This window comes from Palaemon carinicauda, chromosome 2, assembly GCF_036898095.1.
Source record: "Palaemon carinicauda isolate YSFRI2023 chromosome 2, ASM3689809v2, whole genome shotgun sequence".
NCBI classification, from domain to species: Eukaryota; Metazoa; Arthropoda; class Malacostraca; order Decapoda; family Palaemonidae; genus Palaemon; species Palaemon carinicauda.
The window spans coordinates 52033375-52050303 of record NC_090726.1 but is presented as its reverse complement, the minus strand read 5'-3'; the positions used below and the strand labels follow the sequence as shown (position 1 = coordinate 52050303).

Below are 16929 nucleotides of genomic sequence, written 5' to 3'. Positions count from 1 at the left end.
TATGAATGCCGTAGGACACACACGCCTACCCCATGATGAGCCGGAGTGGCAACAAAGCCACCCATCATCCACCACTCGCTCGCGCCCCAACCAACGACTTCTCTAGCCATTCATTGCCGCCCATCGGCCGCAGTTTTGCTACTACCACTCCAGATTCGTGGCTACCGCGAAGAAATGTATAGTATGTCATTTTTAGGGGGGGAGCCATGAACCAACCGTATATCACACGATCGTACATAGTAACGACATTTCATTTTGTGTATATATTATGCTTGTATCTTCCCTCTCCCCTCGCACTGCCAAGTACCTGAAATAACATGTCTGTTTTTCTCACCGTTAACTGTTAACCGGTGTGGTGTCGGTTGAACATGAAATAGCCTGTTATGTCTTTTGTGCCCTTTTTGCCTGGAGTTTATGTATATAAAAATGGATGTTCTGTAATAAAGTTACTCAGTTGCTTTCATCCTGCCTTTGAGTCACAACCTTCTCTCGGCCCGTCACACTACAATTGCATTAAAGTTTACCATCACCATTATAATTTCTTGAGACTTGTATTGTTTTTGAGCCACTGCTAGTTGGTCATACAATTCGTCTGCTTCCTCTTCTATAGAATTTTGTGTTGGAGCATGTGCTTGTATTATGCATATGTTAAAAGGATGTCCTTTTATCTTCACCAGCATAACCCTTTCTGGAATTGCTCAGTATCCCAGTATACATTTCGATGAGTATATTGACCATTATGCCAACTCCCCTTTCTCGTTTATCACCTCCAGAATAAAGAAAGTAGTTAATTCTCTATCCATTTTGCCAGTTCCTGTCCAACTTACTTCACTTAAACCTAGAATTTCTTGGTTCATTCTTTGCATTTCCCTTACTACTTCTTCAAATTTTCCGTTACGTGGTAAGGTCCTAACATTCCATGTGCATACTCTTATGCTTTTTCTGTTGTTTACACTATTTTCTTCTTTTTTTTTCTTTTGGCTTTCTACAGTCACATGATAACATTCTAGATCAGATTGGAGTCCTCAGATATCCATGCTGAGCGGCATTACACTGACTCTTCTATCAGTATACCCATTTACGGATTTTACGCTGGTGGTTATATGGACACTTTGTTTTGGCTCATGGTTATCATGAAGGTTATATGTGGTTGTTTCCATTGTCCCATTTCACGGCAGTGACCGATGTCTTCTTTTAAGTCGAGACTCGCTCGTGCTGTGCCACGTCATCTTTGCTGTCACACCTTTTCCACCATTGCCCATTTATGGGGCCTCTGCCAGATGTGCTGCTTCAGGTTTTGTGTACCTAGAGGTGACGTCCTATACGTCACAGTGTATCAGTTACACTCCTACCCCCAGATGGTTTTGCCCATCAGCCGAGATGGTTCACCGGGGTGTGGTCGATAGAGTACACTTGGAGCCTCATTGAGTGCTGGGTAGTCAGCGGCGACCAGGATTTTGTAGCCACACATTTCTGGGTGAGGCTGCTAACATATCCAAGGGATTACGGGTACTTCCTGCCCCATACACCCCACCAGTTAGTAAACGATTGAATTAGCAGCACTGATATGAAATTAGTCATTTGAAAGTAAGGGTTTAGGAATGTTTACCACAGAATAAGAAAAGCATTGTAAAATTCAATAGAAATATTCAACTAAAGTTCTAAGAAATTTGACAAGAGTGCAGGAATGAAATGAATATATTTAGCTTGTTTTTGCACCGAAATAAGGGATGTCAAAATCAATGTATGGTCATAAATACAAGCAAGTGAATAGTCTGTAGGGTTAATACGCCAGAATGCTGTTATTGTTATTATTATTATTCATTATTATTATTATTTTGATTATTGTATTCATAATTATTATCATTAATATTATTTTAAATATTATTGTTATTATTATTATCATCATCATCCCTAGCCCGAATGACAGGCGATGTGGCCAAAATTCATGAATCTATCCATTCAAACTATTGCAGTTTAGTAAGTATAAAGATTATACATTGAAGATTAGAAAACAACCGGAATAAGTCGGAAGAATTGCCCATATCTGATTACTAAGACTGTAATTAGTTAAAAGACATAAGATTACGTTGTCTCTCTTAGTGTTAGTCATTGGAAGACGTCAGAGGCATTATTTAAGTGGTCCAAACTTCTTGAGACGTCTGGTCTTCTTAGAATTTTAACGACACATTTGTTTATGTTACATTATCCTTCGACTACCTGGGAATGGGAATTCTGATGGGACAACGCCCACTTGCTGAAATCCCCCCCCCCCCCCCCTCTTCTCTCTCTTGGAATTTAGTTAATGCTATTATTTGTATAATTTCCATTCGCATCATCAGTTACTCTTTTATCTTTTTGTGAGTCGTTTTTTTTATTGATAAGTATTTGTTATGTTCATAATTCTTTTGATTGTTGTAGAATAAATGCTCTTTAAGCAAGCATTTTTTACCAAAATAAGTCCATTTTAAATACATACGTATAATACTCATACAACAATAGTTTAATATCCATTATTCATTTCTCGTCACTAGGTACATCTCCTTTTCAATTGGACCATAAAATGTCTTCGCTATAGAGATTATGAAGTGTAAAATCTCTGTTGATATCTCAATCTTTTATGAATGCATACCTAAAGAAGAATCTATGCTTTGATTTTTTTTTTTAGGAAAACTGGGGATACTTTTCACCAATTAGCGTTTGGAAGATAGTTTCATCAGTTAATTATGGAATTTGCACATACGACCGATAACTATGAATAGAATAAACTACGCAAAGTATGCATTTGGTATAATTGCATGGGTATACCAGGGACAAGAGTAACTTCAGAGGAATATGAAGTAAGCAGTGTTCTTTGGCGTAAATTCGTATATTTTACAATTTAAAGATTATGCTCGTAGTGATGAGTTTTCAGATATTAATGTATATGTTGTTAAGGGTACATCTAACTTTGAATATATATATATATATATATATATATATATATATATATATATATATATATATATATATATATATAATATATATATGTATATATATAAATATATATATATAATTTATATATATTGTGGCGCAGTCCCTGTGTGGATTTGGGAGTGAAACACATCGGCCTTTTCATAATTTATTCCTTGGTTGATGGTCACTGGAAAATTAACATACATAAGAATTCATAGTGACAATTCTGCAATTAATCAGAAAAAAAAACATATCTAAAGAAAATGATCATTTACATTCAAATCAACAATGTTTTATTGGAAAACTCTATTGCTATAATTCCAGTAATTATAATTCCTTTGTATTCTATTTCCTTCATTTTACACATATTTCTGGAACATTTCCAATAAAGACCTCTGGTATGATAAACTTGATTACAAAACTTCATAACGCTAAGCAGGTAAGTCCCTTGGTTACAATTTAGTCAGGTTCTCAGTCATTAACACCTTTCAAGTAACTGCTGTGCATCGAATCTTCAAGAAATATGCACTAAGTATTAATAGGCACTTTAAGGAATCAAATGTCATGAGAGAATTCAAAGAAATAGTTATTCGATCTGTGGCATGTTTTATCCAGCCTAACCCCTTACGACCTCTAGTTTCTTTCATTAAATTGTAAAGACCTCTTGATAATATCCTTTACTTACCGAACCGTTTGCTTTCCCACTGTAAGGACCGTCCGTCTCTGTCCCCTCATGGACCGCTGGCAAGTTCCTCGCGGGCGAATGCCAGCGTTAAATCAAGCACACAACCCGTAACAATATGGTCAAACGTGTCTATATTTCATAATATTAACAGCTCTATTGAGCTATTGTTATTTAAACAGCAACCATGACAACCCTTTTAAGTTTATAAATCTCAGTACACCGTAATGCTTACCTTATAATTCCACTAAAGGTCCTCCAATGTGGACTTTCCCAAGCACGTCCACTCTCTGTGAGGGCTATTATTTGAAAGACCCCTGACCCACCTTTCTCTCCTACACACTTGACAGGTCAGCGGGAAAACGAACCAATGGTTCTTTTTTATTCGTCACAAAGCGAAAGAAAACATATAAAGCGTCCCACATAATTATTGTCCCTAAAGGAAACTTGCTCATTTGTAATTTTCTTATGATTTGACAAAGCATAAGCTTCTATTAGGTGACCCGAAATTTAATTACAAAATTTTGAATTTACCACGAAGATAGCTGTTTTGGTGACTGCGCCAGGAACAGTTATTTAAAGTCGCGCAGGGAAAAGTGAAATTTCCCTGCGTTTAAACCCGCGATTTCCCTGCTTTTACACCCGCGATTTCCCTGCGTTTACACCTGAAATTTCCCTGCGTTTAAGCCCGTGATTTCCCTGCGTTTACAATACACACACACACACACACACACACACACACACATATATATATATATATATATATATATATATATATATATATATATACAGTATATATATATATTATATATATAATATGTATATATATATATATATATATATATATATATATATATATATATATATATACTCACGCATGTGTGTATGCTTATTTGTGTGTGGTATATATATATATATATATATATATATATATATATATATATATATATATATATTTACTGTGTCTAATCAGTATATATAATCTATTTACTAATTTCACTTATAGGACATTCAAAAATATAATTTTTTGCTATAATTTCCCTTAGAATGAGACTTACGCTCACAAACAGTCAATAGGTTGATCAGTTCAAGGCACCTTCCTGAAATGCCCATCTGTAGTACATCAAACCCCTACACATTTAGCGCCAATTACCTTTTCGTTTTTGCACGCTTCCGCTGTTCCCGTTGATCAAAATACCTGTCTCAACGCTATTATTACTTCTATTTCTTCTAATCTGCGTTTTCTTGGTCAACAATTCGTACGTTTCAGGCAGATGTAATTTATCTCTCGTATGTTAAACCACACATAAAGTGCCTTCCACGTTTCGATTATACTAATCTAGTATACTGTTTGTCTCGCTTTAAACACTCATCATTCAATTGATTGGGTGATAAATGCAAGAATGCACAGATGTGATTAAAGATTATCAGACTCTTGAGTTGGTTCGTCCTGTGCAAAGGATGGACACCAGTGTCATAATAAAGTTTAAAATTCAAAAGTTTCAGATGATATGTAGGAAGAGAGTAATCAAGAAATGGGTGTATGGAGTGGCCACTATTTTTGGAAATTTACCGCACCTGGGTCTCATTGATAATTCAGCAGGAAGAGTACTGTTTGCAGTAACAGTTGTTTTTTTCTTTATTAGGTAAGGAGACGTCATGATGAAAAATAAAACACATGTACAAGTTTGTGTATATTATAGCATCTTAATTTTTTTTCCTTTTTTTTATTTTTTTTTTTTTTTTTTTAGTAGTTTTCCTTACGTATTTATGATACCGACAACTGAGTGTTAGAAATTTTACTTTAGTTTAGGGGTTTCAAAGAAATGTCATCTTAAAAGTCAGGTATCCAATACGTCTGCTAAACTTACCGAGAAGAGTTTACATTCTTTATTCAAGAAAATTAGGGAGTTATTAGAGTTTTCTCATCTTACACAGGGGTTTCTTATTCATTAACGGGGCGCTAATATACAAAAGTGATAATCAAGTACTAAGTGATACGAAAATGAATTCGATGTATATCATATCTTTCAAATTACTGGTATGTGAAAAGCAAACTTACAGTTCTTTTGTTTTATGAGAAATTGTCGAGTCAAAGATCATATGACAAGCAAATGAATGTAACTTATTCTCAAGAAATCTTGTATAGAGGCAAATACCTTTGCGCCAGGATTGGAATTTTTGTCTACAATTTAGTATTACAAAACTTCTTGAAATTAAATTTTATCCATTCTTATTTCTCTTCAAAATAGGAAGGCAAGTTTCCGTCGCCTAAATTTTTAATATTTTCCATGTCTTTCGCTTTAATTACCGAAACTTTACGATCACTAGTGCTGTTTTATTGCAATTTACGGTTGTGTAAGCATTGCAGCAATGGTTTACAATAAAGTTCATATCTAGGAAAGGTGAATTCCTGTCTTGGACAGATTCCTCTCTACTCAAGACTTTTCTAGGCTTGCCAAATTATTACCTGGTGTATCCCTTTCATGATGCGGGCTCTTCCCAACAGCAAAGAATTTAATTAAGGATAAGTATTAAGAGAATTTGAGTGGTTAAACGCAATAAGGAATACTAGGACAGTAGGATCCCACAAAATGAATTCATATGCTTTAGATTTACGTTGAAGACGGTTTTACATTTTTTTAAGAATTTCGTAACTTTCTTTCATATCTTTAAGCTTTGGAAAATCCCAGACACCTTTGATAACAACGTCTTCAGTTATTGCGAAATTTATTAATCTGGTTCGTATTTCAAACTAGCAATATAAAATATGAATATTTTTACCTCATATAACTTGTGGTTTTCATTGTAGTATAAAAATTCCTCTTGGAATAAACGCTATGGTAATTGCGATAGCAAATTCTCTCTCTCTCTCTCTCTCTCTCTCTCTCTCTCTCTCTCTCTCTCTCTCTCTCTCTCTCTCTCTCTCTCTCTCAACTTCAAGTCATTCATTCATTTTCTCTCTCTCTCTCTCTCTCTCTCTCTCTCTCTCTCTCTCTCTCTCTCTCTCATGGAACAGCAGATATGCATTTCATCATACCTACCTGCCATTATTTAGACATCCTTGAACACCTAAGCCAATACCCTTGGTTGATATTCTCTTTTATAGCTCGTGTTTACATTTTTTTTTGCCAAGGGTTGTGGTGGCCGATGTGGTAACGTCCCTGACTGGTGAACGCTAGACTGGGGTTTGAGTTCCGCTCAAACTCGGTAGTTTCTTTGGTTGCTGCAACCTCACCATCCTTGTGAGCTAAGGATTTGGGTTTTGTGGGGATGGCCGATGTGGTAACGTCCTTGACTGGTGAACGCCAGACTGGGGTTCAAGTCCCGCCCAAACTCGTTAGTTCCTTTGGTCACTGCAACCAAACCCTCCTTGTGAGCTAAGGATGGTGGGGTGTTGGGTGGGGGTGGCCGATATGGTAACGTCCCTGACTGGTGATCGCTAGACTGGGGTTCGAGTCCCGCTCAAACTTGTTAGTTCATTTGGTCGCTGCAACATCACCATCCTTGTGAGCTAAAGATGGGGGTTTTGGGGGGAGCCTATAGGTCTATCTGCTGAGCCATCAGCACCCATTGCCTGGCCCTCCATGGTCCTAGCTTGGATGGAGACGGGGCTTGGGCCCTGATCATATGTATATATGGTCAGTCTCCCGGGCATTGTCCTGCTCTATAGAGAAATGTCACTGTCCCTTGCCTCTGTCACTCATGAGCGACTTTTGAACCTTTAAAACGCTTCTTGTCCCGGAGATATAATAGTTTCGTTTATTCTTCTTCTTCTTCGTCTTATTATTATTATTATTATTATTATTATTATTATCATCATGTTTGTTTTTATAATTTAATGCAGTATAATGCCAATTATTTTAACAGCGTGGAAGCGCGCTGTTTACAGTACACCTTTCAGTGTTCCTTTGGCTCCAAGCCATTCGCTCATTTTCTATTGTCTTTGATGTTCCCTCTGAAAAAAATTATTATAGGTTCTATAATTATCTATAAAGTCGCATGCTGAAAGGTATCATACAGTAAAGTATTCAATGTTTCCTTACTTCAACAACACTGCAGGTAGAGTAGGCTATGGAAATTTGAAAACTCAAAATTTTCAGCCTTATACTTCACGTTAGATTTTGAAGTCATTGGTAAAAAGATTTGCGAATGTACAGACGTTTATTTTATCATTGCGCTTTTCCTCAAATGACCCGCAGTGAAAGGGTTTGTGTATTGCCACAATAAGCAAAGCGATCAGATCAAAGTCTCCCACCATCACCATGGTAATGTAAACTTGCCAAACCCCAAAAATGATTAAGGGCATGGCTGCGGCCTTTGTCCTTCTCTGGACTAGAGGCGGCTGCATTTGTTATTGCTGTATTATATGTGTGGTGACATTCTTAGAAAATTGGGTGATAGTAATTACATTCTTTGTATTTTTGTTGAAAAAGATAAATGAGAATTTTTTATAAATTAGTGAAGCACATTAATTAAGTTTTATGGGGTTTCCTGGTATTCTAATAAGGTCATAATTATATAAATTAGTGAAGCACATTAATTAAGTTTTATGGGGTTTCCTGGTATTCTAATAAGGTCATAATTATATGGGTTAAGCAATACAAAAATATAGTGATTTGGTATTGCTTTATCGGTCACCTGGAAATCTACAGAGAAACTAACTTGTTTATTTGATGTAACATATAATCATGGGGAAATATTAAAGACTTTTCTGCATATGAGTAATTTACGACATTGGAATAAAAAACAAGATGGAACTAAAAATACCTGAAGATGTACACTTATTAAAATTGAAACCTTTGGTCGTTATTATTTCTTTAGAAAAATTCTATGACCTCTCGCTGTGAAAGATAGCACTTGAAATGGGAACTATCATCATCATCATAATCATCAATTAGATTCTACCAGTCATAGACTGACTAAATCCGTGAAGGATTCATTAACTAAATTCATCAAAGGATATCCAGTTCCTTGTGAGGCGCAGTGCCTATCTAAGGCAAGTGACCCCTGCCGGCCCATACTGATTCCAGTAAGGTCATCCGCCAGGCATCGAGAGTTGAAGCCGAAGAGACATCTTGTCTATCGCCTGAAACCCAGTCTGTCACCTTGCTGCCAGTGACTTCATCGAGATTTAGGGGGGACAATTCCTCCACACATAATGAGCAATATTTATACCAAACTCTAGATTACGTTCTTATTGTTTGATGTTGTCTTTTGCCTATTTTTATTATGAGTACCTTCCTGTAAGTTAGAATGCGAATATCTACCCTTGTGATACAAGAAACGGAATCAAAGTCATATTTGTTCAGTAACTGGGATAGAATTTAGGACAAGTGCCGGTACCAAAAAATCCAGTCCCCCCCCCCCTCTCTCTCTCTCTCTCTCTCTCTCTCTCTCTCTCTCTCTCTCTCTCTCTCTCTCTCCCCCATTTATTTGAATAAACTACAGAAGAAAGGAAATTAGTTGTGGTCTGTGTTATTCTTCTTTGGTTGCAATCTACAATTTTTTTTTTTTGGTTATTTTTGGATTTTTTAACAAAACTTAATACCTAAAAATCATATATCAAGGCTGATATTACTGCTGTCAAGATCGTGAGTAATTTCGGCACAAGTCCTATAACATACACACACACACACACACACACACACACACACACATATATATATATATATATATATATATATATATATATATATATATATATATTTCAACAACAACAAATGCAGCTGTTTCTAGTCCACTGCAGGACAAAGGCCTCAGACTTGTCCATATTTATGTTTTGTGTTTGGTAATTTTTATCACCGCGCTGGTCAGTGAGGATTGGAGATGGTGGGAGATTTTTGTCTGATCGCTCACAGGAAACAAACCTTGTAGCCTATGTGTGGCCCTGACTAGTGCAGCTTTGCTGATCGTGAGGATACTCAAACCCTTTCTTTACGTTAAGGTATCCTCACTCAGAATATATTTATATATATATATATATATATATATATATATATATATATATACATATATATATACATATATATATATATATATATGTATATATATACATTTATATATATATATATATATATATATATATATATATATATATATATAAAACCTTATATGCTGTATAACTGTCGTTTCTATTCATCTACGGATGTACATATTTGATTATTATCTAGTTATTCACTTCTTCACCTTTGATTATAATTCAGCCGATGTTTTTCTATAATTATTGTATTTTTCATGTTTATCTTTGGTATTATCGTTATGGCGTATTAATAATATTCATGTTAACCTTATCATTAATGTGATTTGTTAACATCTTCATCTGTATCTTATGATTTGATTTCATTTTAAAGTTATTTGATGTATATTTTCATGGGAAAAAAATATTCTTGAAGGTGAGCGTAGAAAACTACTTCCCTTAACATTTTCCAAATTATTCTCAATTCTGTTGATATTTAGACCCTGATCATTTGCATCTATATCGGGTCTGTATTCAACTTATTTGAATAAAAGACTCATACTGAGGTCCAACTCCGCTTTACTAGACTTGAGCTTTTAAGGTCGAGACTGCATGAAATTTTACACCAAGTCGTACATTATGATTGTTTTTATTCCACAGAAAGTAGAGATGCTGCACTTAACTTGAAAGTTGTGAAGATCTTATCAAACATAAAAGCTCTCTTGTGTGTATTTTTTTCCTGTTTTCATTACATAAGGAAACGTTATATGTTTATTCAAGGGGTTAACTACTGCACTATAACAGTTCAGTTGATACATTCCACTTGGTAAGGGTAGAAGAGACTTTACATAAGGTAAGCAGCCCATCTAGGAGGACACTCCAAAATCAAACCATCTTCCTCTAGTCTTGGGTAGGGCCATAGCATCTTTACCACGATCTTCCACTGCCTTGGGTTAGAGTTCTCTTGCTTGAGGGTACACTCAGGCACACTGATCTGTTTGATTTCATATTACCTTTCCTAACTGGGCTATTTTCTCTCTTGGATCCCTTCAACACAGACATGGGATCTGTTAACTCATTTAACCTAACGAACTTAACTTAGCTGAAGGATTATCGGTTCATTGGCCACATAATAGTGACTCATCAGTCAGACTTGCGTCTAGCCTCCTGACTGGTACAGTGGTAATGGGTTTGCCTAGCATTCGCAAGGTGGCAGATCGATCCCACCCCGGGACCATGAGTTTAAGCTGTTTACTGGGGAGGCCACTGCTCTGTTTGGGCACTACAGTGGGCTATTGGGCTTACCCAGCTGACGCTCTGGTCCTTATCTATTCTGATAAAATTGTAACTGAAACCAAACAATTTTAACCTTAATAACATAGTTTTTGAAAGTTTTAATGTGAATTTCCAATGATTGAAGATTCACTTCGGTTCAGATATTCTACCAGAAGCTATTCATGGCCTCCCTGACCCACATCATCCATAAGTATGGTTATAACAAATATTAAATCAAATGCTAAATAAGCAACTGTAAACATAGAAAAATGTCATAAATGAAATGCATATGCAAATGCTTTCCGTGGCCTATGACAACAATACGTTAATATAACGACAACAATACGTTAACATACCGACAACAGTATGTTTACATGCCGACAACAATACGTTAACATACTAAGTACAGCTTTTCTTAGCTTATCTATGAGATCTAAGTCTCGAGGTACTTATTCCCTGTTAAATGTAGTTTGATTCAGATAAGGCGTTAATAGCTTCACTCTCGAAATAAGGCATTAAGCGGTAGATGAATTGCTGAAGAGCACGAAGGAGTAGAGAAAGTTAAGAAGTCATTATGTCTCTTAACACTTGAAATGTTGAAAATTAAAGATCAATAATACCATTTTCATATTTTTTTTACCCATTAAAACCAATTTGTATTTATTCTTCATCTTCTCTCTTTTCAGATAGAAAATAATATTACAACTTGTTACCTGATCTCTATTTCGACGAATTGTGTCCATATACATACATCCCAAGGCAATAAAGGTAAGAGGATAATAAACAAGTAGATTATGACAACTCCATTGAATATTTTGACTAACACGTATCCTTTATTTGAGTACATATTTTTAACAGTTGTTAGTTAGGTATGTTTAAGCTATTATTTTAGTTAAAGACAGATCAATATTGTGACTAGAATAACCAACATGATTGTTTTCTTTATTTTATATATATATATATATATGTGTGTGTGTGTGTGTGTGTGTGAGTGTATGTATGTATATATATATATATATATATATATATATATATATATATATATATATATATATATACATAAAACATCATAAATTATCAATATTTAATATATTTTTATACTTCTGCTTAAGCGACAAAACGTGATTAATATCGAATTCTTTTTACCTTGAGTATATGATCTAAACTCTAAAGAGCATTATATGCCACAAGCTCATCTAACCTGACAAGGATTCCAACCTTTATATCATATTATCCATTCAGCTATCACGAGAGATGGCTAAATTGATAATGTCCCTTTGACAGAGTTTTCAAGTCCTCTTCGGGGAGGTGAACAAATCATATATAATTCTCTGTTAATGTGTGCTATTCCTAAAAGAAAGCTAATTGGACATTAGTTGGTATTTGGGTCTTCTGGGGAGTTCCATGACCCTCGCTAAATATCACTCATAATATATATATATATATATATATATATATATATATGTACGTATATATATATGTGTATATATATATATATATATATATATATATATATATATATATATATATATATAAACAAATGCAGCCGTTTCTAGTCTTCTGCAAGAAAAAGGCCTCAGACAATGCAATTCATGTCTGGGGTTTGGTCAGTTTTCATCACCACGCTGGTCAGAGTGGATTGGTGATGGTGGGAGACTTGTGTCTGATCGCTCACAGCAAACCAACCTAGTATGGGTGGCCCTGATTAGTACGGCTTTGTTGATCATGGCGATACACAAACCCTTTCACCAAGTTAAGGTGTCCCCACTCAGAAAGGATATATATATATATATATATATATATATATATATATATATGTATTTATATATATATAGGTATATATATATATATATATATATATATATATATATATATATATATACTGTATATATACACATGTACATATATATATATATATATATATATATATATATATATATATATATATCGTATGTGTGTGTATTGTCCAGTATGTATGTATACAGAAAGATTAATAGACTGATAGAGTTTCTTAATATGCCCTCGATAGCTGGGTGAAACCTGCAGCTATTAGGCATTCTATGTAGGATATTTTAATTGTATGTTTTAATTACTTACGGCATATTTACCTTTTACCTATTTCTTTGATAAGGGAAACTGATAAAAAACTTTGGGAATCTTTACTTTTATTTTGATTATTTTTATTGTAGTTTTTCATGTCCTAATATTGATGATTTTTATTGTGGTTTAAATTGGAATTAAAATCTTATTTAATCCAAAAGGACCATTCCGGATTAATGGTCGATTAGGTTTACTTTAGAGGAAAAGAAATTTTCAGATATTTTAGGCCCTCGTGGGTCAGATGTCAGTGAATCTGGATTCTCGATTTCGACTCCTATGTTTATTCTGTAAATTGGAATCTAATCCTAAAATTCCATCGATGTTTTTAGGGCCTGATTACTTATTACACTCTCTGCGGCTGCTATTTTTATTGCGGGATTTGCAAAGGTATTAAGTTCAATCCCTTCACTTTTTTTTTTTTTTATTTATTGTTTATTTATCTTATCAAATAAGTGAAAAATTATATTTTTGTATGGTAGAAGTTTTTTCTGTTTTATACTTTGACTTTACTTTATTATTCTTTTTAGTTTCTTATTGAATAGAATACTCATAAGTCATCAAATCAAGTACGAATGGAAATACAAATGCATTTTTTCCTACGATTTTCAAGTCATTTTTTCCTAATGCGATTAATTTCGAAGAGAACGACGGTTTTCTTGACGTCAGAGCCAATTAACGACTTCACACCACTCTAAAGAAATGTCTTCATCAAGCCAGTTCCATTTTATTCCTTCCACAATGCACGTCTTTATATTAATTCTTTTAAGAAATTTCTAGACTATACATTTACCATTTTTTTTTTTTACTAAATTTTACCTCTTCTATCATCACACATTCGTTGCACTTTTTTTTTTTTTTTAATTATCTTCACACAGCTATCTCCATATGCTCGATATTGCATATTTCGTTTATGCTTTAGGTTTTCTTCTATAGAGCTTCCAATTAACCTTCCCTTTTCTTAGAGGTACAGTCGGATACAAGAATTTCTGGCACATCTCTCTCTAAGTAAGTCCACCCTGTCACACCCTTACTGTTCGACGAGTTCCTATTTGTAGCCCCCACCCGCCACCTCTGCCATCTCTCCCTACATTAGCTGTTTGGTCACTTGCCGTGCAGTAAGGGTGTAATAGGGTGTGTTTCCTCAAAGCGAGGTGTGCCAGGAATTCCTGTGTCCAATTGTACATAAAACATTTAAAGTTTACTTGGAAAAAAAATTGCTCGGGGTATCCCTTAGCCCATTTCATCTTTGACATGCCAGAGCCTTTATCTGTTTTCCCGTTTTCAACTAATCTTCTGCTACTTCTTCTGTTGCATTTATTCTGTGTTGAAATTTACTTCATATATGCTGTCTTCGTGTAAAGTTTTCTCTCAATCGTTTATAAGAGGTCATCGCATTCATTCTTCCTCTCTCGGTAATATTCGCAAAACATTACTTTAGGTATCCTTAAATTATTTAATGATTTAACTATTTTTCGCATTTCATTTTTGTTTTCTAATATTGCAAGAGCCTTTATACGACAGTCTCTGTAACTGAAACACACTACCTCCATTTCATATTTTCCATTTTATCCTTGAACTATGATCTTTCTTTCAGATTACTCTTTCATTTTTCCTTCTGAGCCATATTCATCCACCTCCTTTCATGCTCTAAATTTTGTCCTTAAAACAATATTCCGTATTGAAATCATTATTTGACTTGCTGGATAATACTACATTGAACCCCTCTCTGGTTACGGCTCGTTTTCCCTTTGCCTACACAGCTTAAACATTCATGCCTAAAGAAACTACCAACGTATAAAGGTCTCATATTGTTGATGCTCTCCTTATGTACTGTACTTTGCAAAGGGGGGAATTGAATCCATTCTAGTGTAAAGAATCTATATGTATCCACGTCTCATATTGTTATTGCCCTCTTTATGTACTGCACTTCGCAATAGGAAGATTGGAAATCCTTCTATTGTAACAAATTTCAATGGGTCCTTTGCTTCTTATGTCCTTTTATCTTAACTGTGATAACGTGCCACTTATACCTTGCATTTATCCTACACTGCGTCGTTATTCTGCTGTTCGAATATACTTCCTTTTATTTCAGAAACAACATCCTATTTACCTTTGTGTTTTGTCTTTAATTCCTAAAGCATCACTCCATTTTCTGTTCACATGTTAACCTATATTTCCCTTACGTGCCCTCGGTTTTATCCTTCCATTTCTAGGCTTCACATCTATTGGTTCTTGAGATAATTTCACAATCTCTTGGTTTATCCCAAACACCATCTTCAGCTTTCATCTTAAAAACCAAGTCGCCTTTAATTTAGAGCATTGCTGATATCCAAGATATCCCAGATTTCGAAATTCATTTGTCCTCTCACATTCATCTTGCAAGTGGTACCTTCCTTTTTTCCCAACCTTCCTTTTTTTCCCACCGCTATCCCTAAACTAAGGGGCCGGTTGTCTGATGCCCCCTCTCCAATGCCTTCTATCAAAGGCATCCTCTTCCACCAAACCTCTTTTCTCCATATCATCCTTCACCTTATCTCGCCATCTAATTCTCTGCCTTCCTCTTGATCTCCCCCTTCTATAAGGTTCCTCCCAAACCCTTCTCACTCACTCCCCACCATCCATCCTCAACGCATGTCCACACCATCTCAGTTATTACGGTCTTATCACCTCTTCCATTTACGTCTAAACTTCACGTCAGTGACTTATGTCCTAAGACACTATTTTCTTCGGTTGCAAGCAACTCCATCTGTAGGTTTCATACTAGAAGGTCTTATTAGACCTAAACCTGTCAGTGTATTCTCTCTGAAGCTGATTAACAGTTGTCCGTCGCTAGACATTATGAGAGTAATAGTAGAAACTGAACATATAGGTATTGTTATTTCCAAGCATCCTACCGACTTGTTTCATAATTAAGAATTTATTAATATTTACGTATTGATAAGCCTTTTATTGAAACTAATTTTCCCTTTACGTAGTAATTCTATGAAACCAATGATTATTTTATTAATCTCTATGGTTCATACTCACGACTCCATTAATCATTTGTTCAATTTAAATCTTCAATTAATTAATTTAAGATAACCGTTGAGTTACAATAATATTTATATCTTACGACTTCACATGAATTATAGCTGAATAGTTCCTGCCCATATATGCCTTATAAAGTCTTATTTATCCTTTTCATCAAAATATCGTTTTGCAAAAGAGGGTTTTGTTTACAAATGCATTATTTTTACCTACCATCTACTTTTATTTAAATCTATAGAAAAAAATATTTCCGTTTATTTACACTTATTCAATTCTACAGAAAAATATTTCAGTTCATTTACATTTATTGAATTCTACAAAAAATATTTCATTTATTGTAAATCTTTGTTTATCAATAGAGTTCTGTATTTATTCATTCAGTATATTTCAACACCCCTTTTTTATACTTGTTATATTTAAATACTCTTTAATAAAGTATCTTTGCTATCTATCTCTCCCATTCAATTGATGCCTCACAGAGCTATCCACATCAAGGATATCGCGTTTCAGATGGATTTTGAATACAGTAACGACATTTCTCTTTGAATCGTTAACTTCATCTAATAAATTAGTGGAGCGTTCTATATAGGTGTACTAAAACTACTTCATTGCAGAGAAAATGATAGAGCAGCGAGACCACAGTTTGTCATTGAGAACAGCGTCGCTCTAAGGAGAGTCGGATTGTAGATTTACGTGGCTTGCAAGGTTAGATTTTACGAAGGGGCGAGTAAGCTTAACGATACCGGCTGAGTTGAAGGTTTGAAGGTCGCTCATGAATGCCTGAGGCAAAGCCCCCTATCCTTCCAAGGTAGGACCAGGGGGGATCAGGAAATGGTTGCTGATAACTCATCAGGTAGATCTACAGGCACACCAAACCCTCCATCCATAGATCACAAGGATGGGAAGGTTGCAGATGTTACAAGAAACTATC

The 16929-nt window shown here is 34.9% G+C and overlaps 1 protein-coding gene across 3 annotated transcripts in view; it reads left to right on the top strand.

The window, feature by feature from the left end:
* LOC137625034 (uncharacterized) overlaps positions 1-16929 on the top strand; it is a 186838-nt gene that overhangs the window by 14172 nt on the left and 155737 nt on the right. For 2 of the 3 annotated variants that reach the window (XM_068355981.1, XM_068355969.1), the window contains exon 2: positions 11558-11639. The exons of the other annotated variant lie outside the window; for it this stretch is intronic. The gene's annotated coding sequence lies outside the window, so the exon portion shown is untranslated. The remainder of the gene's footprint in view (positions 1-11557; positions 11640-16929) is intronic. 3 annotated transcript variants of the gene reach the window in all.